The 26811-nt window shown below is 38.8% G+C and overlaps 1 protein-coding gene and 1 long non-coding RNA gene across 11 annotated transcripts in view; one reads left to right on the top strand and one right to left on the bottom strand.

Moving 5' to 3' along the window:
* The window catches only part of NRXN3 (neurexin 3), a 973627-nt gene that overhangs the window by 807222 nt on the left and 139594 nt on the right, over positions 1-26811 (top strand). The window lies entirely within an intron of this gene.
* Positions 8385-23011, bottom strand: LOC119717065 (uncharacterized). The gene is made up of 3 exons (XR_005266046.2): positions 22563-23011; positions 12005-12056; positions 8385-8523 (listed from the first exon to the last, which is right to left on the bottom strand). It is a non-coding gene; the product is annotated as an uncharacterized lncRNA (long non-coding RNA).

Below are 26811 nucleotides of genomic sequence, written 5' to 3'. Positions count from 1 at the left end.
TTCCAATTTGTGCCCATTGCCTCTTGTCTTGGCACTGAGCACTGCTGGAAAGAGCCTGGCTCTATCTTCCCACCCCCCTTAGCCGGGGGGGGAGGGGCTACAGCTAGATAATCTTTAAGGTCCCTTCCAACCTAAGCTGTTCTATGATTGTATGATCTTCATTGCATCCTCCCTTCTGACAATATATATATACATTTATCAGATCTCATCTTCCTTTGAGAAGCCAGAAGACCAACTGGACTGTAACACTTGTTTTGGTACAGAATCCGAGGATGAAAATAATGGAAAGAGCTATAGAAAGAAAGACAATTCGGTTGTAAAGTGAGATTCAGATTACATACCTGAGCTGTCTGAGATTTTATGCTTTTAGCCTAGCATTGTTTTCTGGGTTCTGTTTATAGCAAAGGAAGAAGGATAAACAGTTCCAGTGAGAAGATCATGTCACCAAGATAAATGGGTTGAATTGCACTTTGAAACTGTTAGTATTCAGTAGTATGTATGGAAGGATTCTAGGCATCTAACTTTGATTAGATGTCTGATTTTCCATGTCTAAACCTGGGAGAGAAACCCCACCTTTCCATGCAAAGAAGATCTTGAAGGACCTGTAGATAGTTGGTTGTTCGAGCAATTTACTACTTATGTGCTCCATTCTTCTGTATTTCTTTTCCATATCACACTGAAGTGTTTGTGCAATTGTAGACATTGTGTGTATGTCTATGATCTTGGTACCTTCCAAAAAATAATGGGAGTTTATATTTTGTGTTCACACGAGCAATTCCTAAATCAAATGCAGGTACTTTGTGTATCAATGAGTCTCATGATGGAGTGCTAGTCTGAATTGCTGGGAAGCCAAGAACACTAAAAAATGTATTGGCCTAACATCTAGGTTAGATTACGTTATACTTAATTTCTATATTGCTTTGGTTAAAAGAAAAAAAAAAAAGTGTTTCCTGTTTTAAACTGGTATTTGACATTTCTATGTGCTCTTAAGGAACTGTAATGCTCCATCTCATTTAAGTAACAGTGCAATTCATCTGTACAGATAGATCAGTGAGTCATGCTTACATATTGTTAGTATGGTACTTACAATTCACGGTGTGAGGTTCTGGTACTCAGCGTATCTCCCATACAGGATTTACTCCTACGCACAGTGAGAACTTTTTATGTTTTCTGAAGCCATATAAGGAGATGGATGACTTATTGTCCGTATTAACAGTTTCTTTGAAAGTGGGTTGTATTTTCATTTGACAGCAACCTCCACAATTTAATAATCTTGTCATCAGTCAGATTGTCATCTCCATACTTACAGTATGTTCTCATTCCTCACAGCTACCCTTCTTGGGAAGGTGAAGGGAGAAGCTTTGTTTAATTCTGAAATTCACACTTGGTTAAAGCTATAGAGAATCTAATCTATGCTAAAAGTGCGTGCTATAAGAAAAATGCAAAGTGGCCACAGAGCTTATTGGAATCATTAGCTGTGCCGTATCAAAGATAAATCTTGGAACTCTGGCTTAAAATCAAAGTCAGCTTCTGAAAGGAATAGATATGTTCTCAAAAGTACGATCATTAAAATTTGGCTCGGCTGTCATCTGATGTATGTAGTGATTCTGGCTCTGAATGGAATTTGTGTAATGAGTTGTCTGCTCAGATCAAACAAGCTTTTGAAACCTGGGTGGAGCAAGTATAAGTGTCAGCCTGTTTGTGGTTGTTACTAGCATTGATTTCACCTGTATTTCTCCCATCACAACTACTTTTTTTTTTTTTTTTTTGTGAAATGCTGACTAACTTTTCTATGGCAGGTCTTGAATAATAATAATAATAAAAGAAGATAAACATGGGTCTCATGTTAAATTCTCTTATAAACCTTGAGTGTTGTATTTGGTTTCAGCTGCAATCCTGCTTAGTCCAACAAGGTGTGTGAGTTGGAAAGGAGCTCATGTAAGGACAATTCTAGATGGTGTAGCTACCTGAAGCTACGTAGATCCTGATGCTACCATTCAAATCTATTAAAACTGGATACCTAAAGCTCTTGCCTTGGTCTCAGAGTTAACCAAAAAAAAAAAAAAAAAAGGCTTTCAAATAGAGTTGGGACAGATGGTAGAACTGACATTCCAACCGTGCTTGTGTTCTTTAAATATCTCTCAGTGTTTTTCACAGCAGACGGTGTGCTAGCCCTGGTTCCTTGGCCCAGTTCAGTTTGGACAGTAATCACTTGGCACCTGAAATTTAGACCTGTACTTCCCATTATGGCCTTTTTCCCGGTATTTTTTAGAGAGGTCTGACTTCATGGTAGCAAATTAATTCCCAGCCCCAAAATTGCTTCAACACTTTTTATTGCAAATTTCATCTGTGCCTTCATTTAACTGATAGCCATTTTGCCATGTCATGGTCTCAAAATGCTTCAGAATGGTTTGTGGTGGTCTTGGGGCTGTGTCTGTATAGAATAGAAAGTTTTATTAAGTGGTAGTAATAATAGTGACTGTACTGCATTATGGACTTTGCTGGAGCTCGTTATTCCACAGCTCTGTTTTCTTAAAAGAATTTATAGAGAGAACAAAAAGGCTGAAAATTTCCTACTATCTCTGTTGATTGGTGATTTAATCTATATCCTTTCTACTTCTTCCCTCCTTCTGAGACTTTGTCTCCGTATTTCCTTGTCTCTTCCACCATTATTCTTCCAGTATCTGATCCACTGCTAACAAAGTCCTGTTTGAAGAGAAGCTAAGCATTACCTTTCGTGCACCCCGTTGTGTTACTCGTACCACATATCACCTCCTTTATGCTACAACTGCAGTCCTGTCACTGAATGCAGCAGGGCCACTTTCCTGACGGCCCCTTCTTTCTCTGCCACAGGATAAACTACTATTGTTAGCATTACCAGTATTATTAGTGTTGATTTTATCTTATTTCAAGGGAGCTCCAGAGAAACAGTCAAAAGCTTCAAAGGAACTTGGGTAAACCTATGCCACACATTTTGAATCCTTAGCCTTCATGCTTTTCTATGATCTATCTCCATTTATTGGGTGTACTAGATATTATATACTTACAGAGAATGAGAGAGGAAAGTCCTTTTTTATTAACTGCAGTGCTTTCCTCTCTTTATACTGCCTTGCCTCTAAAGTGCATCCAGGAACAGAGGTGTTTTTTTCAGATGAGATTTAGATTCTTTTATGGATTAGACACTAAAAGAGAGAAAGGGCAAAACTGTGTGCTGAAAAAGAATGCTGTTTGATTCTGTCCTGTTTTGTTTCCTGTTTTGTATCCCTTTCTCTCTGAAAACCATTACCGGTGAGGTGCTCTATTTTCCTCCATCTGGGTGGGTGGGGAAATTGGATGCCTGTTTCTATCCCGATGCTAATAGCTTTTCACTTCTGCACCCAAGTGACTATCCAGACCAGTGTGTGCATATGAGAGAAGATGCCATTTGGCAAGCACTGCCAAGCTCCCTTACTTTGTTTCTCTTTCTGTTTTGCAGCAATTCAAAAAGACCAGTTGTATGACAGTGGCAAACACACTGTAAGTCTGGCTCTCTCTTTTAGGACATGTCTGTGTGGTTCGCCAGGAGGGCAAACAAATCCCACAGGCCTGTTACCTACACAGACACAATTACTCAGAAAATAGTGAATGGCACAGGCAATAGGAAAAATATCCTAAAAGGGAAAAAAAAATCTATTGAATGAGGCTGCACACATTCTGGTCCCTTAACTTTCATCAAGTTGATATAATGAGACATGGCAAGTGTTAACCCATAAGATACACCAGAGAATTTGGGGCATATGTCATTCTGTTTTTCAAGTGTCCTTCCAGCTATTGACTGCGCTACTGAACGTACTTTCTTCAGACTTCGGGTGGTGTGGTACAAACCAAAATAAGCTACCAAAATCTGCGAGAATTGGCTCAAATCCTAAGTAGTGATTTTCTTGTAGTACTTTCTTCAGTGTGCAATACCTACAGGCCCTCAATGCCCTTTGCGGTTGTCCAGGTACTGAGATAACACCCAGAAATGACCAGTGTATCTTTAGGGTAGTGATATTAATGATAAGTGGTGGGAGACTGTTTTCCTGGTATATGAACTTGCAGAACTAGTTAGCAGTAATAACTGTGCTTATATATATCAGAACTTATGGCTTGCAAAGTGAGTGGGAAATGAGATGGTACGTCCCTGCTCAGGGAACAGCCTAGGAGAAACAGCAGGTAACCGTGCTGCTGGCAGAGAAAGTGAGAATGCTCTTTGGATTACTCATGCTGTTGTGGGAAGAAGAGTTACAGAAACAGCTGGCAAGATGTCAGGTTGATCTTAAGGAGTAAAAGTGAAATGTCTTCTCCTGGTATGTTAATAATGAGTTATTTGGATTAGGCTGTGGAGGCAGGGGAAGAAAAGATGAGGTCTGCTATTAGCCCATTTTCTCTGATAGAGATATATGTCGGACGTCCTGTTTCTTGCTTACTTGCTCCACTAAACTCATCCACAGCCGTACTTTCTTCCAAGCCTATTTCTTGATATCCTAATTTCACCAGGCCCACTGGGTCTTTTGGGGTTTAAACCACGCACATGGTTAGAATGGAGGATTCTGCTGACTGGGACAGAGACAGGTAGAAAACACCCAAATGTGTGGTTGTTCTGAACAGGTCTGGGTTGGGTAAGGAGCATATCAGTAGACATAGAGATGTAGTATATTAGGGACATCTAGGCTGCTGTCTCATCCTCTCCCCCTTGCCGTTCTCCCATCTCTTAGGTTATTAATAAGAATCTGAAAACGGCGACTGCTCTGAAAAAAAGGGGTGTTTCTAGCTCATTCTCTTCTCCTTTTTCCTTTTGTTCATTTTTTTTTTTCCTGACATCTGAATTCTGTCCTCTCACAGTGTGCAGGACCAAGAGGACATGTATGGTTCAGTACTGTTTTGTTAGTAGCATTTCTTTGTTTTCCATGCTGAGATCACTCCTGCCTGTTACGCTTTGCCCTTATGTTTATCCCAGTAGGGGCAGATAGAAATGCAATGATCCTGCTCTAGTAACTTCTAAAATTGAGTACATTTGCGCAACTACAAATGCTTGTACATGAGCAAGGTAGGAAAAACTGGGAGCCCCTTTGGCTTTCTTGTCCACCTTAGTTCTGGAAAGCCCAATGTCTGCTTAAATGAGATCACATCCATCCCAAAGTGAGTTTTCTGCCCTGTTAGCCTGTTTTTTTTTTTCTTTTTTTTTTTTTTTTCTCCACTCTAATGGTGTCAGTAGGGAGCTCTGTGAATTGGGGGAAGAGTAAATTTTCTTTGTAGCTTCCATTCCTTAGATGCATTTTCTGCATCTTACATCTTGTACGTTTAACCCATGGTTATACTGGGAAAATACTCTGAAGGTTTTTATTCCTCCTACACCCTGCATTCCTCTGACGGATCGCATTCTCTGCTTCACAAGTTGTTACAAAACACTTAATGCAATGTGAATACTGCCTCCATTGTTTGCATCGCCCACAAAGTCAAGCAGGCTTTTCTTTTGCCTTGCTGCGAATGGGATCCCCTGAGAGCTAAACAAACTTGGCTAGTTCTTTGAGCATCTTTCCAGCACTGATGTAAGCCTATGCATGGCTTTGGTTCATTTGACATGAATCATACACCCATCAGAGATGTGTCATAATCTGGAAAATCTAAAAGTTGAGCTTGAGCAATGAATCCTTTGTAATCAAATGAAAAATGAAAGAAGATTGAATTTGTACCTTGCCTATGCATGTTTTGACAAAGCACTATCAAGGGTAAAACTGGATTGCATTGTAATACCATAGGTAGGATTATTATTCTTCAGATCAGTGGTCCACCATCCATGCAGACACGTTGCAGTTTCCATGATAAATGATGCTTATAGTGACCTCTTCATGCGCGGACACATCTGTGGATGTATTTTTTTCTGAGTCTGTCTCTTTAAGGATATTACTTTTTTCTGGTCCCAGATCAACTTATGTTCTGACTCTGTCAGCGTCTGCCGAATTTCAATGTAAAAACTTGCTTATATCAAGAACGGGGGGGAAGAGGATAGGTTTCTAAACAAAAACCAAAACAACAAAAACAACAAACTACAAAATAAACCAACTATCTACAAAAAATCCAAGAGTATTTTAAGATTTCTGCCTGAGTGGTTTTGCTCTGTCACTCATTTAGGAACTTTGTCCCATATTGTATCTCGTGTTCAGGTCTTGACAAGTTGAGAGATGTGTGCAGGGGCATTTTCTGGTGCTTCCAGTTAATTTGGAGCTCAGCAGCATATATGCAGTTATTAGTTATTTTCAGCATGTGTTTCTTTGCATCTGTCAACAGTAAATTTAATTTGCCATTGTTTAAACCATTTTCATAGGGCTCCTACTAAGAAATAACTTAAATAATTTTATGCCAGCTGCGGATTTGTTTCTTTGTTATTTACCTCCTTTTCCACAGTACTGACAATTATGTGAAACAAGGCTCCTTAAGTAGAACTTATCCATTGTTTTCTTTGTCATATTGGTGGGGGGGGGGAGGGGGGAAAAAACACAGAATTTTGTTCCCTCTTTGTTTACTGTCTTTTTTATTAGTTTCTAATTCTTTACAACACTTTTTCTTCTATTATGATTTTTTATAGTGTCTTTTGGTTGAGTGCTTTTTAAAAAGGCCTTTTGAAATTCTAGATGACACCTGTTTTCTTTTATCTGGTATTTTGCTATGTCTTTGTAAATCTAAATAATCCTTGTACATTTGATTACATGTAGTATGAATATTGGTTTTACATTATCATATTTTAATAATCTCTGACATTAGCTTCTGTTAATTTGCCTGGCAATGAGGTAAGGTTTACAAAGCTCTAAGTATTAGGAGCATCACATAATTGTACGTCCTGAAAAAAAAAGGGGGGAGGAGGGAAATAGATCATATGGGTTTCCTTCCAGTACGATGTCTATACTCTGTAATATAACATATGAAAGGTTGCATCATTTTGCTAGCAAATCAACTTTGCTTTTAACAATTAAATATACAAGTAACTGTTTGTATTTTGTTCTAAGAAAAATATATATCAGCGACTTATATATCTGTCAGTAGCTATCACAGTTCTTTGCAACTATTTATGGTGTAAGTTACACCACAGTCCCATGGGATGGTAGCATATGATTACTCTTGTTGCATGAACAGGGAGAAGCCAGGCCCGATAACATGCCTTTTCTACCTCTTGTGTTCCAGTGCAGTCATTTTGTTTGAACTGTAGACTGAAGATGGTTCAATTTTCTTTTCAAGTTACTGTTTTCAGTAACAAACCTAGTGGGGGAAGTCCGTGTGATGAGGTTATGACTCTAGACATTTTAAATCAGCTGTAGAGTCTTCTAAATCTAAGTTGATTGCATTCATAGAGCAAAGAGTGTGGGTACTCCAAACCAGCAGTGACAATGGAAGACTTGAGTAGCCTCTCAAAAAATGAGTTAGGGCTCTTCTGCCACTATTCTGATGCCCTCAGGGCTAAAGGAGAACTTCCTTCCTACTGCCTTCTTAAGATGTGTATATTCTTCTCAAAGAGAAGTTCCCTTTGGTTGATGGAGACAAAGGAGTGGAATAAATGGAAACTGAATTAAACAAGGATGCGATACCAAATGTTAACTAAACACTGAGGGGAAGTTGTGTGGAAGCTTGAAGATTTAGACCATGATGTGGTATGATTTGTGCTCAGAATGGCATTCTGCACTATTGAACTGTGCCCACATAGTACTGATACACACATTCCATCAGTAGAGAGAAAAGTTAAATCAATTACATATTGTGACTTCTTTCCTTAACTTTCACGTAAATGGGAGGTGAAATATCAGTAGTGTCAAGCTTTGTTTCTTTGTGGCCATTGAAGCTGTTTGACCCCTGAAAGTTCATCTGGTTGGGAAACTAACTGAACCACAGCATCCACCTGGATATGAAAACTCGATGAAAACTTTCTGATATAAAACGGAAACAATTTTATGTGAGAATTTCTAGTCAGACCACACATACCATGGTAAATCCTTTAAAAGCTGGTAGTGCAGGGGTAGCCTTGAAAATTAAAAAATGGGAATAAAAAGGTACGCAAAGATGCTTCCGCTTAGCTTCAGAGGTGAGAAGGAGTAGAATTACCACTGCTGACATAGCTCTGAATGGACGGATCAGATATTTTTAATGTTTATTTTTCCATCCTCTCCAACTGAAAAGACCTTGTTTGTGAGATCTCCTATGTTTATCGCAGGCTGCAACAATAAACTGATAAAGACAGCCAGGATAATGATTGATCTCTGAAATGGCTCATTTTGCTAACAAAATTACAGGTTGTGCTATGGACAGAGACAGCTGGCAGACAGGATAGCCCAAGCACCAAGCCTTGCAGAAAGTGAAATGTGTACTTACCACTCATTAGTGCACACGGTATCATTATCACCATTGCCATCGCGACAAATGTGATGATTATATGTGTCCCCTGAGAACAGCTGCAGACAGAATGGATGGACTGAGCAGGGAAACAAGCTATCCTGCAATCGGGAGCTGTTCGGCCTGTGAGCACATTTGCAAACATTTCAGTAAGAATTCAGAATTTCTTGGCCAAAGTTAGCAGTTGTCTAGACTTTTCCCATTCTGGGATCTCTGAGCAGTCTACAACCATTTAATAAAAATATTGTTGTTCTCATTTCAAAGAGAAGGTAATTGGGGCAAAAATGCTATTATGCTTCCTGCAACCAGCACAGCAAGCCTCTTCCAGCATAAGGAGTAGGATTAAGATCTTCTGACCTACAGCTCTGCAAGTCATTTATTAAATCATGATTACCTTCACAAAAACAGATGACTTGCTGTTTTGCAGTCACCAGAGTAAACATTCCTCCAGTTTTCCCCCTTTACTTAGAAGAAAGCAGTGATGTGCTACCTGTGTTTTCAGGAGTGGGTCCAATGAGAATTTTCCCTTAAGCTGTAATAAATCCTGTGGACAAGAGTGATGATGAGAGCAAGAGGGAAACTGTTTGCTGGTCTTACTGTAAATTAACACTTTTCTGTTATTTTTCAATTATTGTGAAGAAAGAAACTTCAGTACATTTTAGTTGGGATGGATGGGACTAATTTTGAAAAATCAGGCTGAATCTTTACTGCTTATGAAAGCAATAGCCAATCTGTGATGAAAACATGCATAAATGGCTCTTATATCCATAATGATAATTTTGAAAGTAGAAAAATGATCAGCTCATTCCAGAAGAGTATTTCTAGACCAGTAACTTTTACCAAGGAAAGTCATAAAAGAAGGGAAAGCATCTCTAGATTTGGACCTTTGCAATAATATCCACTCTTAACACGGTAACAGCCACCAGGAAAGGAGTTTGCCAAACTGCCAGCTGCCTGTACTAAAGGGGTTGCCTGCATTTATTAAAAAGCATATCCTCTAGTGTGTGGAGACCAAGGAATCAGGCTGGCATGACTGTCAGACCGGATGAGCTAGTAGGTCTATTTGGAACCGTGGGTGCTGAACAATTTGGAGGTCAGGGCTCCTGTGCCCAGAGCTTGGTTAGCATTAAAAGTCTGGACCTATGGGTATTGTGGTGACAGTTCAGACCACCTGAAATGTCCCCTCTGTCTTGTTGCTTTGCTAATCTGTTTCACTATCTTTTTTGCAATTTAACAGTAAAATTAATGAAGTGAAAAACAATACTCATCCTCAGAGCTTAGCTATTACCTTAATTAAAAAGAAAATATTTAACATGACATTGTTAAGGTCGGCAGGCCCAGATGTAACCAACTGTAACTTTGAAATACCACTTAAAACATATTTAATTCCGCACTTGTGAAAGTTGCTGATTTAACAGTCCAGGAAACTCAGCTCTGTACCTTTCGTAACACGAGTCATTGCGTCTGTTCCCTTTTTCAGACATCTCAGACACCCAGCGGAGGCACTGATCTGTGCTAGCTGTAGTATTTTGGTACATGGTGTTGAGACTTTTGTGGATCTGCCTCCTCCTTTATTTCCCTCATTTTTCCGTTTCATAGCCTTATGAGAGGCTCTTCAGGAAGGAGAAATTCAGATCATTGTTCCAACCCTTGTGTACAAGACAAAAAGCCCTATATTGTGCTATAACTTACTCTTGTGTAAAGCTCTGAAAGGGAAAGTAACACATACAAATGAAATAGTAGAATGTTTTTCCCAAAATTGGTTGTCACAGCAAGAAAATTACACATAAACCTGTCTGTAGTCAAGGCAAGGAAATGTTCTGATGTGTTAGTGGTCAAGACCTGATATTGTGGCTTATATCAGTTCTGGAAAATGACTAGTCTGGATGTACCAGGGCTGTTTGGGTTGGACAGAAAGTAGTTCATCTCTTTGACAATGAAGAGGGGAAATCTTTGATTTGTGTTCAGTTAGCAAATGTGGCAGGGTTAAGTGCAGGTTCCATTTGTGTGTCAATACAGTGATAGAAAGGTGGCTTTTTCAAATAAACCACAGGTAAATCTTGGAAAATAATGCAGCACACCCAATTCTCAAGTGTTAACAGGGTTAAGAGTCGATGGATCAATTTAAAGCAACAGTTGGCAAGTCAAGTGTGTTTCCAGATAAATGTCACTGAAGTCAAGGGGATGGTGTCAGTATTAAGCAATGCCTTTCCTTTCTAGTTAGCACATGAACTCAATCCACACAAGTAAGAAAAGAAGATCACAGTTTTTCTGCAGCTGTATGGTAGTGTCCAGTAAATGAGTTAAGAGTCTCAGCCCAATTGATAATGGTCGGAAAACTGCAAAACTGTCTTTTGTATGCACTGTGGCTGTCCTGAATGGCTGAAAAGATAATGGTTTGTGGGCTTTGAATCCCACGCCTTTTCCGTAAGTCCTCCTAGAAGGTTCGTTGGCTAGTGAAGATGGCATGGTTAGGGTTTCAGTGGCTGCTTGTTGATCAGATGTGTTTAAAACAAAAACAAACAAACAAAAAACACCCCACATACCTAATTGAGTATCATATCTCTCATGTCTGTAAAATTATGCAGGAAAATGGGGAGACACTTGGCATCTTACAGGAGATTCTTGGCACAGCTCCCTCTCTATCGCTTTGATCTAGATCAAGACACAGCTGCTGGCTTTTTGATTCTATCATCATTTTTTTCTTTTCTTTCTTAAATGCAGCTATTGCCATTAACCTCTCTCACAAAAACAATAAAGCCTCTTTCAAGCTTCCTTCCCATTTCAAATCATTCTGTTTGTGAAGCGTTTGCTAGAAAAGAGGGCAAGGCTTTCATGTTTCCTTTTCTTCTTGAAACCACCTACCCAGTTTCATGAAGAAAGGAAGAAATGCATCCCTGAAGGCTAGGAAAGCATGTGCATCCAATACCACCTTGAAGGCTGCAGAGCTGTTAACCACCGGCTGTGATACTGAGCCCATTTCATTAGGATGGCATCTTTGAGTGTTTAACGTGCAATAGTGAAAACAAAATAAATAAAGATGAGGTCACGTGAAAGAAGAAAGTATCATGGTAAAAGGGAATTAGTAACTCTATTTTTAAATGCTCCAAAATTACTGTAAGATCCAAATAACTTCCCTTGAAAATTTTCTTAAAATATTAATGGCAGATGAAATTGTTGGATTCCAGCAGAAAGCATCTCTATAAACCTGCTAACTTAACTAAACCTATGAAGAATTAATATCACGTTTGGAGTGCAGCCAGGTTCTTTTTTCCAGGCATGTGTTATTTGCACTTCCACTGGTTTTGAACAAACTCCAGAATACATGTACAACATACCCAACAAACTTTTCTTTGCCACCACGTAGCACATGCTTCAATGTCAAGAAGGGTCCATGTTAGAAGGCCTATCTCTTGTGATAGATAGGAAAGGCCTGATAGTTCTTATTGGTCCCTTGAGATAACACTGCCTAAAGTTTGTCAGGGAGATTAAGGAAAGCCACCCTCTTCAGCAATAGTCATGTGGGCTCTGAGTAAATACATTATACTAAGAAAGGTGATTATGACATGTCTTTTTTAAGATAATAGTAGAAGCCGCTACTTACCAGTTCAAGGTGGCTGTGCTCTGCATGTAATTCCAGTTGAGAAACCCATGTCCTTCATTGTGAAAGAAAAGGATATATAAATAAAAACAATGCCATTTTTGATTGGACATATTTTTAAGAGTTGAAATGTTCTCCACTGAAATTGATTTTTGTTTCTTTTAGGAACTTGTGTCTTCAAATAAAATGAACATCTTAATTTTAGTCTTACAAATTTTAAGAATATTTATGTTTGCTTGTCTTTTCTTCTGCTTCCTCTTTTTTTTTTTTTTTTTTTTTTTTCAAAGAAAAGAGGAGGACAAAAGTAAAAACCAAGTGGAAGCAAAAGTAATATGGCTAGAAATTCAAAATTTGGGTAAATAAATAAAATCACTTTTTTTTATGCCTCCTTCATTTTTCTACAGAAAATGTTTTATTTTGTTGTTGTTGTTGTTTTGTTTTGTTTTGTTTTTTTGAAATCCTTGATATTTTTCTTACAAAACTGAAATGCTGAGCCATCTGTTGTGTTTCCTGAAGTATTCTGGCCATTCATTGATGGTTTCCTTTCATGCGCTGGGATGTTCCTCTGTTAGTGTGTGAGACCTGAGGGTGCGAAGCTGCGTAAACCATTCTGAAACTTTCAGAGCCCTGTCTTAGGAATTTGCTGTGCATTCAGGCTGTCATTTGTATCCATCTATTTAGGAAACTGTAATTGGGTTAACTTGTGTTGCAGTGTGAGAAAAGAACATTACAATATCATGATACAGAGCCACAATCTGCTTGTTTTATCCACCCCTGAAGCTATAATATAGGTTATCCCCGCGTGCGGGCTGATGTTATTCATATTGCCTAGAGCTTCTTTCACTTATGTCATGTAATGTCTTCCTGTCTGGTACCAGAGCATGACTGATGTTTGGTGGATCAGCATAAACTTCTTCATATTACTTACTCCTAAAAAAACTCTATCAATTTTCAGAAGGAGAATCTTCAATGAGTTATCATTCTAATGAAGTAGAAAGCAATTTGATGGTAATGATATTTATTCAGAGGAGCAGTGAGATTCCACAGAGATGAACAGGAATATTTTAAGAAGTAGACACAGCCTATTTTGTTGTATTTTCTGTTTCTGCTCTTTGTTGCTGTACCATGAGGAAAACCAGAACACGAGATAGCTACAAACACAGAATCCATGCCAGCATTCCTTATTTACTTTTTCTAATGTGCTCCCATATCTGTACACATACTGTCTATTTAAGGGTTGTTTTTTTCTGGTACAGCTTTGTTTATGTTGCAGCTTGACAAGGATATGTTACCACCATTGCACACTGATTTGCAGAATAATCTTTTGGATGCTGATGTTTATTGTCTTCAGATGTCACAGGCATTAATCTTCATCTACAAAAGCCAGTGCTCTAAGAGTTAAATGTCTGATATTTCTGATGCATTTATTTTTGAATTGGCAATGTTAAAGTTTCTATTGAGCTGGCTGGTAGCTGTCCTTTAAAAAGTTCTTGAAGGCCATAGTCTATCCATAGCGTGGGTATAGCAGAGACATTGAAAGGATCTGTCTACTGACTCATTTACACTATTGTGCATGGACATAGGTAGACCCATCAATAATGTTGAGAAAGCAGGTCATTTTTAATGATCTATTCAATATTTGGAGGGTCAATTAAAACTAGCCTGCCCTCTTTTGATTTAAATGTTTTAAAAAAATGTATCACAAAGAGTCTGGACAACATTCTGACATCTTTCCCAGTCTCCAGAGAAGCCCCTTCCTGTTTTACAGTATCGTTTAAGTGGTTTTACATAAAGAGAATTAAAGATGCCAAAAGGAAATAAACAGGGAATCTACTAGGAGGAGAAACAATCCAAACTGGTATAATTGTGTAAGAAGAAATGTTGCCCAGGATTAGTGTTAAAAATCAATCAGGTATTTTTTCAGAAGAAATAGGAATACATTATAACTCCACAGGAAGCTAGGTCACAGTGCAAGAGATTGAGTTCTTGGCTTCAGTGGCAGGATGACTCTGTGACACACAGGGTGTGATTCTCCAAGGCCTGGGATGCCATATTCCTATGTACCTTATCATCATAGCTGTAACAGGAATCTTACTTGAAGGACAGCTTCTGTCTCCATCACCTTATGCTTCTATATATCACACCAGCCAAAGTGTTCAAATGACCGTTGTCTAAATCACTTGGGTACCTGTGCTGTGGTAAAGCTTTCAAGGAGCAAGCAGTATTTATAGCATTTTATGAGACTTCCATCCAGATAGCTAGCCTCTCAGATCGCTGCCTGGTTGTATCAAATTGAATGGTTAATGGCTTTAGCCTCTTTCCAGCTGAGGCTTCCTGGCTCCCTCTTTACAGGCAGAGAGGAAGGGCAAGCAGTAGGAATGATGATGGGATCCTAGAGGTCTTGGTAAGGTCTAGAGGTGAAGAAACTAAGAAGGTGGTCAACAATTCAATCTGTTAGACTTGTTTGTTATCCCCCAGGCAGCTTTGGGTTTACTGCCTTTCATCAATGATCTGTTCTATCTACCTTCCAAGCCCAAACTCCCATGCCATATGCTGCCAATACTTCCCTCCATCTGCATAAAGAACACCCACAGCCAACAGCTGTAATGGCTGGCCAGAGACATCTATCACCCTTCTCTCTCCTTCACTTTTTATTTAACACAATCAACCTGTTAGGACTTAATTGACTCTCCCAATCAGCTCATCAGGTGGGTTGATTGCATAGGAAGGAGAAAGGCTGGGTGGGGCAACAGTCATATTGGAAAAAAAGATGAAATAAGGCAAATCTTTTATTTCCCTAAGCTAAATGGCAACTCTTGAAAATTTGATTTCTAAAGGCTATGATATTTTGTGCTGAACATATGGTATCAAGCCAAATCTTTTTTCTTTTTTTTTTTTTTTCCTTCTAAATCTGGGTCCTCTGTAGGGCTTTCTCCTCAATGCAAATGTCAGAGTTTGACCTATTAATTTCAACAGCATGCTGACAAAATATATAATGAGGGGAGGAACTCTGTTCTTCTACTTGGGTGATATTTACTGAGTGGCCAAATCACGAAGTGCTGGACATAGGCAAGAAATTTTCTACTACCAGTTTTTAAGTACAAACAGTCTAAATCACAGCAGTTCTGTAGCTATAATACCATTGGCTGTTCCTGTTGGTTCATAAAAACTCTAATCTAATCAAGGAATAGACATGTGTGGTCTCTTCCTGTACAGCACACTACAAAGTCACTTTATGATCTTTGTGTCTTGTCTAGGTAAGCTATTCAATTACCTCACATTCTCCCAACATTTGTCCAGCATTGCTGCCATAGGAATCTCTCTGATTCCTTCTCTGTTTTTATTTCAGATGTAAGCTGTCTTATTGTTGCACCATGAAATAGTGTGATTCAAAGAAGAAGGCTTCCCAATCCATGACCTATATCTGTCTGTAATGATCTTGCCTCCCATGCCCTTGACACTTCATTACCCTAGTGTTCCTGATGGTACCTACAAAAATTTATGAATTTATGAAAGGTTATCTGTAGAGGTGGTCCTTTATCTTTTCCTGCAGGCCTAAAGAAACGTAGCTTCTTCCTACAGAACCTAATGTGAACAAGTGATCAGCCATACAGAGTTGGAATCTGAATCAGGAAGTGAATCAAGGTCAGCTGTAATTGCAATAGGGTTACACTCTCAGCATAATCCTACGGAAGCAGTTTCATTTCATTTATTGGTTGTCCTATCACGTCTCATGATAATTTTTTTTCCTAGATGGTAGAGAGAAGAAAATATCAGAGAAAGGTACAGAAGTTGACATTAATCTTCTCTTTACTTTTTCCACACCTAATATGTCAAAAATGAGTCCTGGAAATACTTTAGCTTTCTGTACAACATCGCTTCCTGATAATCAAGTTTGAATTTGACATCAGGAGTTCTGATTTAACCAACATATTGCAAACTTGGCAAGGCTGTCTGTCTGATAGATCCTTGCCAAGCAGCTTTACAGTAAGTGAATTCCACAACACAAAGCAGGCAAGTCATAACTTTTTTCCCAGAGGCTCATCTAGATTTTGATTCAGTAAAATTGCTGTCTTTTCTACAGAGAAAAATTCAACCTGAACGTAACGTAATGTTTCCTACTAGGTTCAGAAGCAACTATTGACTTTTGGTGAAGATTAATGCAAAAATTCCCTTGGTCTTGGAGGAGCCAAATTCCTCTCCTGGGATAGAGGCAGTCTGGTTAAAGGGCCTAGAAATAATCAAAATTCTAGATGCAGAGGTCCTCCAACAGTGGATCTTGAAAAAAACACACATTGAGATAGATTAAAAAAAAAAAAAGTTGCAATGGAAAATGGGAGGGTTCTATGTGAATTTATTTAAGCAGGAGGTCCTACGCATACATAAAATGTGAATGTTTAAAGTACGCAGTGGTCATTTTGTAATAACTCTCATTATTATTTTTTTCTCAAAAATAACTGTTTTTTTTTTTCTGTTCCCGTCACTTCTGTTGCCTGTGAATTTATGGCATTTCCTTTTGTCTCTGCTTTCTAATGCACAAAATGGAAATGGTGCTGGTGGTCTCCTTTGAGCTGTGTGTTCCAAAGCAGTTTGTTTATCTTTTAGCATCACTGTCTAATATTCCACTGTTCCTTACTCTAAGTAGTGCTGTGTCATAGAAACTTATTAAAATCTGCAGATAAGTAAATTAGTTTGGGCAATTTTCATTAGTAATATGAGTATATAGTAATATGAGTTTCCCATGCTGTGATATTCACAGTGTTCATGTTCACACATTTTTATCTGCATTTCTCACTCCCATTCAAAGTTTTAGGAAACCAATTCAGGATAGGAAAAGCCTTCTGCTGGAGTGCAGACACATCTCAAAAGCCATATTAAGCTTTCTTTAAAAAAAAAAAAAAAAAAAAAAAAAGGCAGTTGAAAAAAGTAAGGTTTGAAAAGCTAGAAATAATCTGTTGAAGAATCCAGTCACTGTTTGTGTTTGCATATACTCATATTTTCCTCATTATCTTGTCTGATTGGGGAGGCCTATTGAACTTGAGCTCATACGCCTCGTTTCTCTAGAAAAGACGACTTACTGCTGTGTTTACAATACACTGTTGTTTTATATATAGTTTGTGAAATCTGTTATGTTCATCTCAAACGAAACATACAACATAGACTCTAATGTATTAAATTCTGTTAGAATTCTATAAATAAACACACTGAAAAAGGAAAATATAGTGATACATAGTGCTTAGTAATAAAATACTTTTGAACATGTATTTTTCGGAACTCTCTGAAACACTACAATACTGTGCACGACTAAGGGTAGAATAGGTTTTATGAACATACTCTAGGCAAAACAAAGTTGAGATTGATTAATTTCATCCAATGCAGCTTCAGCCCTTGTACTTTTGTATCTGCTATGCCTGGGTTAATTGGATGGTGGCAAGCTGATATTTGTGATCACCTTTCCTGTCAGGCAGCGGTGTCCTTTTTTAATGCCATTTTCCTGACAAGTTCTCACTTTTCTATGGGTTATGGGTTGAGACAGACAGCTCTGATTGCTGTTACAGTGTGTATGATACATGCTGCGCCTTCAGCCCACAGACATCATGCAATTATACCAGCTCTCTTGATAAGGAAGCCTACTAGTTAAGGTACGCCGTTTATTTCATGCTGCCTGGATCAGATCTCTGGTACTGTATTTTGTGTAACTGACACTTGAGCTTCTGTCAGCATAAATCTTTGGCAATGTTACCCAGTGGATTAAAACTCCAGTGGAGACGTTTTGAGATGGATGGAGATGCTTTCTCCTGGAAAGCAGGTTGCTTGTTCTTCTGCCCTTCTAAAATCTGACTTTTATGGCACCCTTTTCCTTACTGAGCGGATGTGGCATTTTTAGCAGCTAGTCACATTTTTGTCTGAGGAGTGAGTTACATGACAGCATTTATGAACAGAGGTGGAAGGGGCTGCTTTTAATCAGCTGACTTCTGTAATAAAGGAGAAGGGTACACTTTAGGGATGCTCTAAGTTTAAAATGCAACACACGGTGTGCATTGTGTCAGTTCTTTAGAGAAACAGAAGTTGACATCAACATTCAGGGTGGTTTCTGTTTTTTCCTAGTCCAGTATTATATCTAAACCGTATCATTTCTCAAAAATGTCCAGGATATGTTATTAATATTTTGAAAAGGAACAGGCTGAATGCTTAGTCCTAATTATAGTTGAAGCTCATGCCATCATGTAAGGCAGGTTTTCCTGATGCATATTGTAAACTGAGGGAATAAATTTGCTGTCTAAATAATGTATTTGCCAGTGAAGCGATGGACAGGTATTGCTTTCATAATGCTTTTTGCATTCTGTTTGCCTAAGTAATGCCCCATTTTCAGCATGTTGTTAATTTCTGTTTCCTTACTTGCATTATGGTGTCCCTACATGAGAAGGATTAGTGGTCTTACGGCCGGAGCTTTGCTAGCTGTGTAGCAACAGTTGATTCCACAAATTGTGTGGCCTAAACACACCTGAGTGTATTTCTTATTACATTTCACTGCTTGGTAATTGACTGGCAGTGCACTGTTGCTTTGTTAGGTCAGAGGAAGAAACGATTTAATTGGGCACAGCCCCCCTCTTAAGACTCCAGAACATTACTGATCGCTCAGCAGGTGTCAGGTTTAAATGAGAGCAACCGGATATGCTACATTGTTCCCTTGATTTTGAGGAAACGGGTTTAAGGCAAGCTTAGTACATGCCTGGTCATGGTAATAATGTTGTGATACTGTATATCAGGATACTCTGCTTAGTGTTAATTATTTGTACAACAACAGCATCCAGAGACCCCACTGGATACTAGGGCTCCACTGTGGTAGGTACCACACAAATGCACTGCATGATAAGCCAGAAACTTCCGTCTAAAAAGATGGAGTGGCTTTTTTAAGGTGTAACTGAGCAGCAGTAAAAGCAGAAAATAAATCTTTTCTGCCTTTCAGCAATGTGCTCAAACTAGACTAGATTACATCTATGAGTGAGTCAAAACTTCAGAAGGTCTCAAGCTGCATTAATAGTATCACATTTCAAGAAATAAGGAAACTTCTGGTGCCGAATTAATTCATAAGTTTAATTCTGTTGATATTGTGTACTGAGGTTACCTAAAAACTTGCAATGATGCATAAACCTCTTATCAAGTGCAAGGTACCTGGTTTGAGGAGCAGGGAAGGAATACAGCTTCCATATTGCATACACACTGTTCTTCAGCTGCCCCTTGTGAGGGGCAGTCTTTTTTTTCCTTCAGGATTAAAAAAAAAAAATAATCAGAAAAAAAGGCAAACATTGAAGGGTAGAATGATGAAGGGAGAGGACATAAGGTAAACTGGGAGGAATGATTTGTTAAAAGAGCTGAACTGTCACAGACAACTGGTAACTCAGTATTCCCATGGTGTTGCCAGGGAGTTTGGTCAAAAAAAAAAAAAAATCAAGAAAAAAATAGAAAAGGCATGCTTCAGTAGTGCTTTATTTCTGTGCTATTATTTTTTGTAGTATGGGCCATTAAAAAGTATTACCTAATAGTTTGTGCCCCAAATACACAATCAAAAATATAAAATTGCTTTCCAGATATCTTGGTGAGCTCTTAGTGAGGAGCGTGGCTGCATTTTACTTCAGCTAGAGGGAATCTCGCAGTACAAGGGGCACTCCCTGAGAGCGCTCCTGTGAGCACTCCTTTCACCACTTTACAAAATGAATAAGAAATGGCAATAACGTTCAAAAAAATTTGACTTGATCAGAGTCTTACAATTCATTTCTGAAAGTAAGACATTAGATTTTTTATTTATTTTTTTAATACAGGAGGTAAAAGTTAAAACAAACGGTAATGATCTGCTTTTAAGGACCTGCTGAGCAGAAGATTATATTCACACTGTTGTGTTCAATAGCTCTTGATTGACTTTCCTGCCATTTATTTGTCTATTTTTGAATGTATCTTAGGCATGCAACATACCCTGTGAGAGTGAGTTGCACAGTTCAGTTATGCACTGTCTCAAAATGTACTTCCTTTGCTTAAATTTTATTACCAAATGATTTTATTACATATTTGTAGTTGAGTTATTAAAAATAAAACATCTGTGTGTGTGTTTTTTTTTTGGGGTGTATTTTATATATACCGTTTCAAGCTTGGTGTTTTTGAACCTTTTATATTTCCTCATTTTCTTTTCTGATTGAGCTTGTACAGATCTGAGTACTGTATTCGGAAATTAAAGTCAAAGGTACACCATTAATTATAACAGAGATTTGCCTTTAGTCTACCGTTCCTTTTCTTTATAGTTCTTGACACACCACTTGCCTTTTTGACTATGTTCAACGCTGGGCCAGTCTTATCAAAGAAGCAAATGCAATGACTGATCTGTAATGATTCTTTCCTCACCTGTAAATGTTCAAATCACAATAGAGTGTTGTTCTAAAATATATTCTGTAGTCCAAAAAAGAATCAATTCAGGCAAAATATATGGTCTCATAAAATTTTAGAGCAGACTAGATGATAATAATTGTCCTTTTTAGCTTCATAAATTATGTATTTGTGAGAATTGCTTCTTTTAAAAACCATGGCCCTTAAGAGTAATAATTGATATTTATTTTGACCTGTATGTGTATTGTTCTCTCTGATAAATAGATTTGTAATTGGGATTTAGTGGATCTGGTTTGACATCTTAAAGAAGCAGCAGCAAGCAGTACAAAACAAAAGATGACCTAACCTAATGCTTCTTAGAATATCACACAGAAATCACTCCAAATTAACTGTCCTGTGTACACCTTGTCACCTCAGTAATATTTTTTCTTGTTTCAAGATAACTGTAAAGTGCTGGAACCTTGATCAAAACATTCCACGTTGAGTGGGACTATCATTTCTTTAACAACATTTGCAACTTTTGGTTCTTACGTTTGCCAAATGGCTGTGCCGCTCATTGAGCGTGGCTTCCCTGCCATCGCTGTTTATTTAGTTAAAGGAAGACTTCAGACAGTAAGCTCTCCCTTTACCCAACTGTAGAGTTATTAAACTAATAAAACCAATTTCAGAATTAGTTCCAAGTGCTGTTAAAAATGGTGTTAAATATAACCAGAGTGAAAAAAGAAATATCTGCACTGAATACAGGCTCTAGTGTCTCTCCTTCTTAAATCCAGTGAAAATATTTATCCCAGAAAGGCCTGTCCAGCCATGCGTTTCCTTCTAGTTGCAGCTCAGAAGGGCACTCTGAGTGCAATGCTGGTTTTCACCCCCCTTCCTAGTCAGTAAAGAACTTTGACATCAAGTGCTTTGACATTGTAGTAACTAGTGAATGTCCTCCGAGGAATATACATCTATGCCTTCAGTTCTACTGAATACTTCACTACATTTAATACTATCATGCAAAGTCCACCAAACCACAGAAAGTGAGTGATCTGACAGCTGGGCTAACATCCAGAATCCATTTTTTTTTTTTTTTTCAAAGAAAAAAAAAATACAACCCCTCCCATTAAAAAAAAAAAATAAAAAGGAAACGAAGCAAAGACAGACTTGAACAATAAATAGGGGGAAAAATAACTCCAAAGAGGGAGAAATAAAAGTTTGATCTCTTTTGGCTCTCTTTGCGATTCTGAGGGCCATATGCAGAAGGAAGCCATTCCAGGAAGAGTAGTGCTTGAGCTTGTAAGAAAAAAACAGTTTTCCTGAACTTACAGGTAGCAGAGTTAAAAATATACGTATGAGGCATTTGGGAGGGGGAAGTTTACAAAACCTTCCTACAAGGCAAAAGCCTTTTTGTATTACTGAAGGAGCATGTGTCGCTTGGAAAAGTGAGCAGCACAATCAGGAGTGGTCTTCGGAAAGCAGTAACTAGTATTATTGTCTGCCAGGTTTGGGCTGAGGTCTAGTCATGCTGGAACCTGCCAGGGTGGGAGGAAGCAGTCTGCACACTTGTGACTTGTGAAAAATAATAAAGTAAAATGAGTGAGAAAACACAGTTACTTGAAATCCTACTGGAATTGTAGGATATGTTTTATTTTTTTTTTTCTTTTGCACTTAGTTTCAGAAAAAGAAGTAAAACAAAATAAAGATACTGGGATAAACTCTGCTTCTGCTTGCATCAGTAAGAATTCTGAGTTTCTTCAGCAGAATTGCTATTGATTCATATCGATGCAGCCAAGAGTAGGATTTGTCCTATTGCCTGGGGTTCTCTCTCTTGGTTTTTGGAATGAAATCCTTTCTGTACACAGGGAACAGCTGTATACTCTCAGTCTGGGTGATGTGAATTTTAGATTAAGAAAAAGAAGACTGAAAGATAAAGCCCTTTTGAGAGTACACAGTATATGTGGTTATTGGCATGTGGTGTCTACCACAGTGCAACTGCTCATCTAACAAAATTACTGCCACCCACATTTGACTTCCCACCTTATCTGCTACAGAAACATAGGTGCCTTTAAAAATGCAAGGGCACACTGAGTGGGGGAAGTGCCAACAGTTACACAACATACATCACATGAAGTATTTGCATGCAGACAGGCTCTAGCCTTCCTTGGGTTAGGGAAAACAAAAGAAAAAAAAAAAAACCTACCTGTGAAAATGTCAAACCTCAGAAATGTTTTGGAGGTCCCTTTAGAAGAAGAGAATGGGTTTCAGAGGAGCTGAAGGTAGAAGCTGAAAAAAGCTTAGGACCTTGCCCCACTTGGATTGCAGCTGTTTTCAGGGATGAGACGGTTGAGGGGAGGTAGGACACTACAACAAACCAGCCAAAAGGTTAGTATTTCAGTGCCAAAAGGCTGGAATTTCACAATCTCTGTCTCAAACTAGTGCATTGTGAAGCTGTTGGATAGTACTCTCTGGACTAAAAGGATAATATCGTGCTCCTTCAGTGCCCTCCAGATTCTTCCAGTCAGGTTTCTTTCTGTCCACCAAAGTGAGATGCAGACATTGCCCTTGGTGCTTTAATAGGCCATTATCAGATCCTGCCTAGTTCATATTTCCAAATTGTATTTGTTCTTTAAATTATCAAAATGTCATTAGTGTTTAAGTAAAATGTGTCCAGGTTACAGGGCTTGTAAAGCAGGGTAAGATAGGTGACTGTTACCCCTCTTTCACAGATGAAGAATCTGTTTCCTGGAAAGGTAAAAGAAAACACTGCCCAAAATAAAATAACACTTAAGGGTGAGATTCCAGATCCCAGGCTGTAGATTAGCCCCTGTGTTATGTAATGATGTTCTTAATGTTTTGGGAGCCGTGTATATAACAAGCAACTGCTACCAGGAGCTTGTGGAAGGGTGGCGTAGAATAGAGACACCAAGGTGAGGCCCTGTACATTCTTTTTAGTACTTTGTTTTGGTAATATAATTTATCTGAAAACATTCAATTATGTAATCATAATTATTTGCCTGAAGTCTTGGCGGAAATTTATTTCCAAAAAGGCCGTAAGTGAGGAGAAGGCAATGCAGCTTTTGAAGACAGCAGTTTTGGGGGACACATGATCACCTTTTCATGGAAGGTGTTTCAGGCAGCTCAGTGAATGCTGATGCAGGGAGGAGAAAAAAACGCTGTCTATTAAAATTCTCTGGAGCATATAACTTCCATACACTGTGTGCCTTTGTATTCATCTTTTCCCTTCCTTTATGGTTGGGATTTTTCTTCCTCTAACTACGAAGTAAACATAGTGGTTCAAAGGTAAATCTTTCTTTGACATATACTTGCTGGTCTAGTTAATACCCATGTCAGGTAATGTTAAAAAAAAAAAAAAAAAAAAAAAAAAAAAAAGCTACTATCTGTACTGAAAATTGAATGAAAGAGGTCATGTCCATCATGAAATGTTAAATTTTAATGGTAATGTTTGTCTTTCAAATTTAGAAGGAAGGAAGAAGTCTTCATAAAAGCTGCTTTTAATGAGGTGTTGTAGTATAGGAAACTGTGGAAATGAAGAGATCTTGAAAATAAATCCTGGATTTGCCCTGTGTCCATAGTCATTGTTCTTTGCTGTAGGTTTTTCTTTCTGGCTTGCTTCTTTCTAACAGGAATGAGTAAAGTAATTGTTGCTTTTTTTTGTCTTTTTTTTTTTTTTTTTCTTTCTTTCTCCAGAGAGAGCCTGCTGCCCTAGAGATATAAAATACCATGAATAAACTGTATCTTGAAGTCTGTGTGTGCAGTTTGGCTTCAATAGCCCTGCTTTCAGATAATTGTGTTACATTGTGTTTTGTCCTGGTAATTGGAAAGGAACCATTTTCATGACAAACTCCTACTCAGTCCGAGTAAGAGTATCAAAATCTGGCTTAATGTCCTGCTCCTGCAAAACTTAGTCACAGGGAGCTCTGCCCAAGAAGGGACTGAATAAAGCTGGAGGAAGCCTTTGATTAGGGCTGTGATTTGTTTTACACGATTTTTTTGGGGGGTTGTTTCTCAGTTGCAACCAAGTGTTGTGCTACTTTGAGAAGGGGTATGTTTCCTTGGCTGTGAGAGTGGGCGGCAGTCTGTTTGGGGTAGGGGAGGGTACCAGTTTGCTCATTTCCCTCCTTTCTCTAGCAGCTTGAGGGGCCATTTCATAGAACCACAGAATGGATGGGGTTGGAAGGGACCTTAAAGATCACCTTGTTCCAACCCCCCTGACATGGGCAGGGATGCCACCCACTAGATCAGGTTGCCCCATCCAACCTGGTCTTGAACGCCTTCAGGGATGGGACATCTACAGCTGTTCTGGGTAATATGTTCCAGTGCCTCACCAACTTCTGAAGAATTTCCTTCTAATATCTGATCTAGATCTTCCCACTTTTAGTTTAAAACTGTTCCCCCTTGTGCTGTAACTATCTGCCTGAGTAAGAAGCCACTCTCCATCTTTTTTATAAGGCCCCTAGAGGTACTGGAAGGCCTGCATGAGGTCTCCCGGGAGCCTTCTCTTCTCCAGGCTGAACATCCGCAACTCTCTCAGCCTTTCTTTAATAGGAGAGGTGTTCCAGCCCTCTGATCATCCTCGTGGCCCTGCTCTGGACCTGCTCTAACAGGTCCTTGTTGTGCTGGGGGCCCTTTCTGTGTCCTTCCTGTGCTGGGGGCCCAGACCAGGATGCAGTAACACAAGCTGGGGCTCAGTTTGCAGTCCTTCTCTTCCAGAATCTTCCCTTTTTCAGTTTATCCTCTTATCCATGGGTTATCACTACTTCTTTAAATTAGGTTTGTCCTTCAAGCCTGGGGAACGGAATGGCGAAAAGCACTATCTCATTTTCATCAAAGGGGACATCAGAAATGTTTTCTCCTTCTTCAGGGGAGATTAGTTAAACTTCTCACTGTCTCCTTCCCCATTTACAAATTTTTATCTGTGCCTCATTCAGCCTGTAGGGCTTGAAAATACATATCTTTCTCTCTGCTGAATACCTCTTAATCCCTTCTTCTGTGGTGGTGGTGGCTATCTGTTCCACTAGACATGGTGTAGCTTTTCATGTTACATGCTTACACTAAGATTTACCAAGGAGGACTCTTCTCTAAGTGGTCACTGTGCTAGTGTGGAGAACATGATTGACATTCTGAGGGTGATTGAAAAGCAGTATGAGAGGTTCTCTGGGAGGTTGTTTATAAGGCAGCACCTTGCCAAAACACATGGAGACAGTAACCAAGTGACCTGGTCAGTAGACATTCTTTGAGTCCTGCTGTCTAGGAAGAAGTAATCACTTGCTCTTTACTAATTACTATGGAGACACTTTATTAACACAAAAGATTCACTCACAGTGATACAAGATCACTTTATAAGTAAAAAAAATGGTAAAGCTATGCCAGCAATAGCTTTACTTGGTGTGGTTTTACCGTGCTAGGTAACTAAACACCACAACCACTCTCTCACTCCCCCTCCTTAGATGAGGAGGGGAAGAAGTAAAGAACAACTCACGGGTTGTTCTAATAAGGCTAATTTAATTAAAGGAAAAAAATAATTATTAAAGAAAAAATAATATTAAATAAACAATTTAACTAAACGGAAAAAAATTGAAAGGGGGAAAGGGAAAAGGGAAAAAACAAAACAAAGGCTGTATGGAAGTGCAGAGGAAAGAAATTACTCTTTACTTCCCACAAATGAGCAATGCTTGACCACATCCTTGAAGCAGGGCCTCAACACACGTAGCCAGTGTTCGGGAGGAGGACTGACGTTTTCACAACTAGAGCCCACCCCTCCCCTCTTCTTCCTGTTTCCACCTTTCACTGCTGAGTGTGGCATCATATGGTATGGAATATCCCTTTGGTTGGTTTAGGTCAGCTACCCTGGTGATGTTGCTTTTCTCACTTTTTTGCCCACCCTCTAGGAGGGTTAGAGAAAGTCCTGATGCTGTGCCAGCACTGCTCAGCAGCAGACACAACACTGGGGTGATAACACTGCTGTTCTAGCTACAAGTGTAGAGCACAGCACTGTATGGGCTGCAGGGAAAGTTAACATCCCAGACAGACCCAGTACAATTGGAAAAAGCTCTGCAAAACTCCTGTATTTTGGGGGTAGCATAAGAGAGGAAAGTTTGGTTATTTTCAAATGATGTCTGAGTTCATGCATCTGCTGGGAGCATTAGTCCACTTACTCTCTGTTACAGGGGTAAAAAGATTATCGTTATCTTGCAGAGGCGTGAGTCCAAAGCACGGTAGTGTCAATGAACATGAGACTCTTGCTATCCAGTATGTACATAGTAAAGTCTAAAATTTATCATTATAAGAAGAAAGAAAGTAATATTAAGGTGCATACTATTACAGTGCAAATTCTAAGTAATTGAAGCACAGTCTAGTTTTCTAGTGACCTCTAACTACAGGACTGTTTTCCTTTTGAACTGATAACTGTATTGTAGTTCAAAGAATAG

This window comes from Anas platyrhynchos, chromosome 5, assembly GCF_047663525.1.
Source record: "Anas platyrhynchos isolate ZD024472 breed Pekin duck chromosome 5, IASCAAS_PekinDuck_T2T, whole genome shotgun sequence".
NCBI classification, from domain to species: domain Eukaryota; kingdom Metazoa; phylum Chordata; class Aves; order Anseriformes; family Anatidae; genus Anas; species Anas platyrhynchos.
This window is presented reverse-complemented; position numbering and strand designations above follow the sequence as displayed.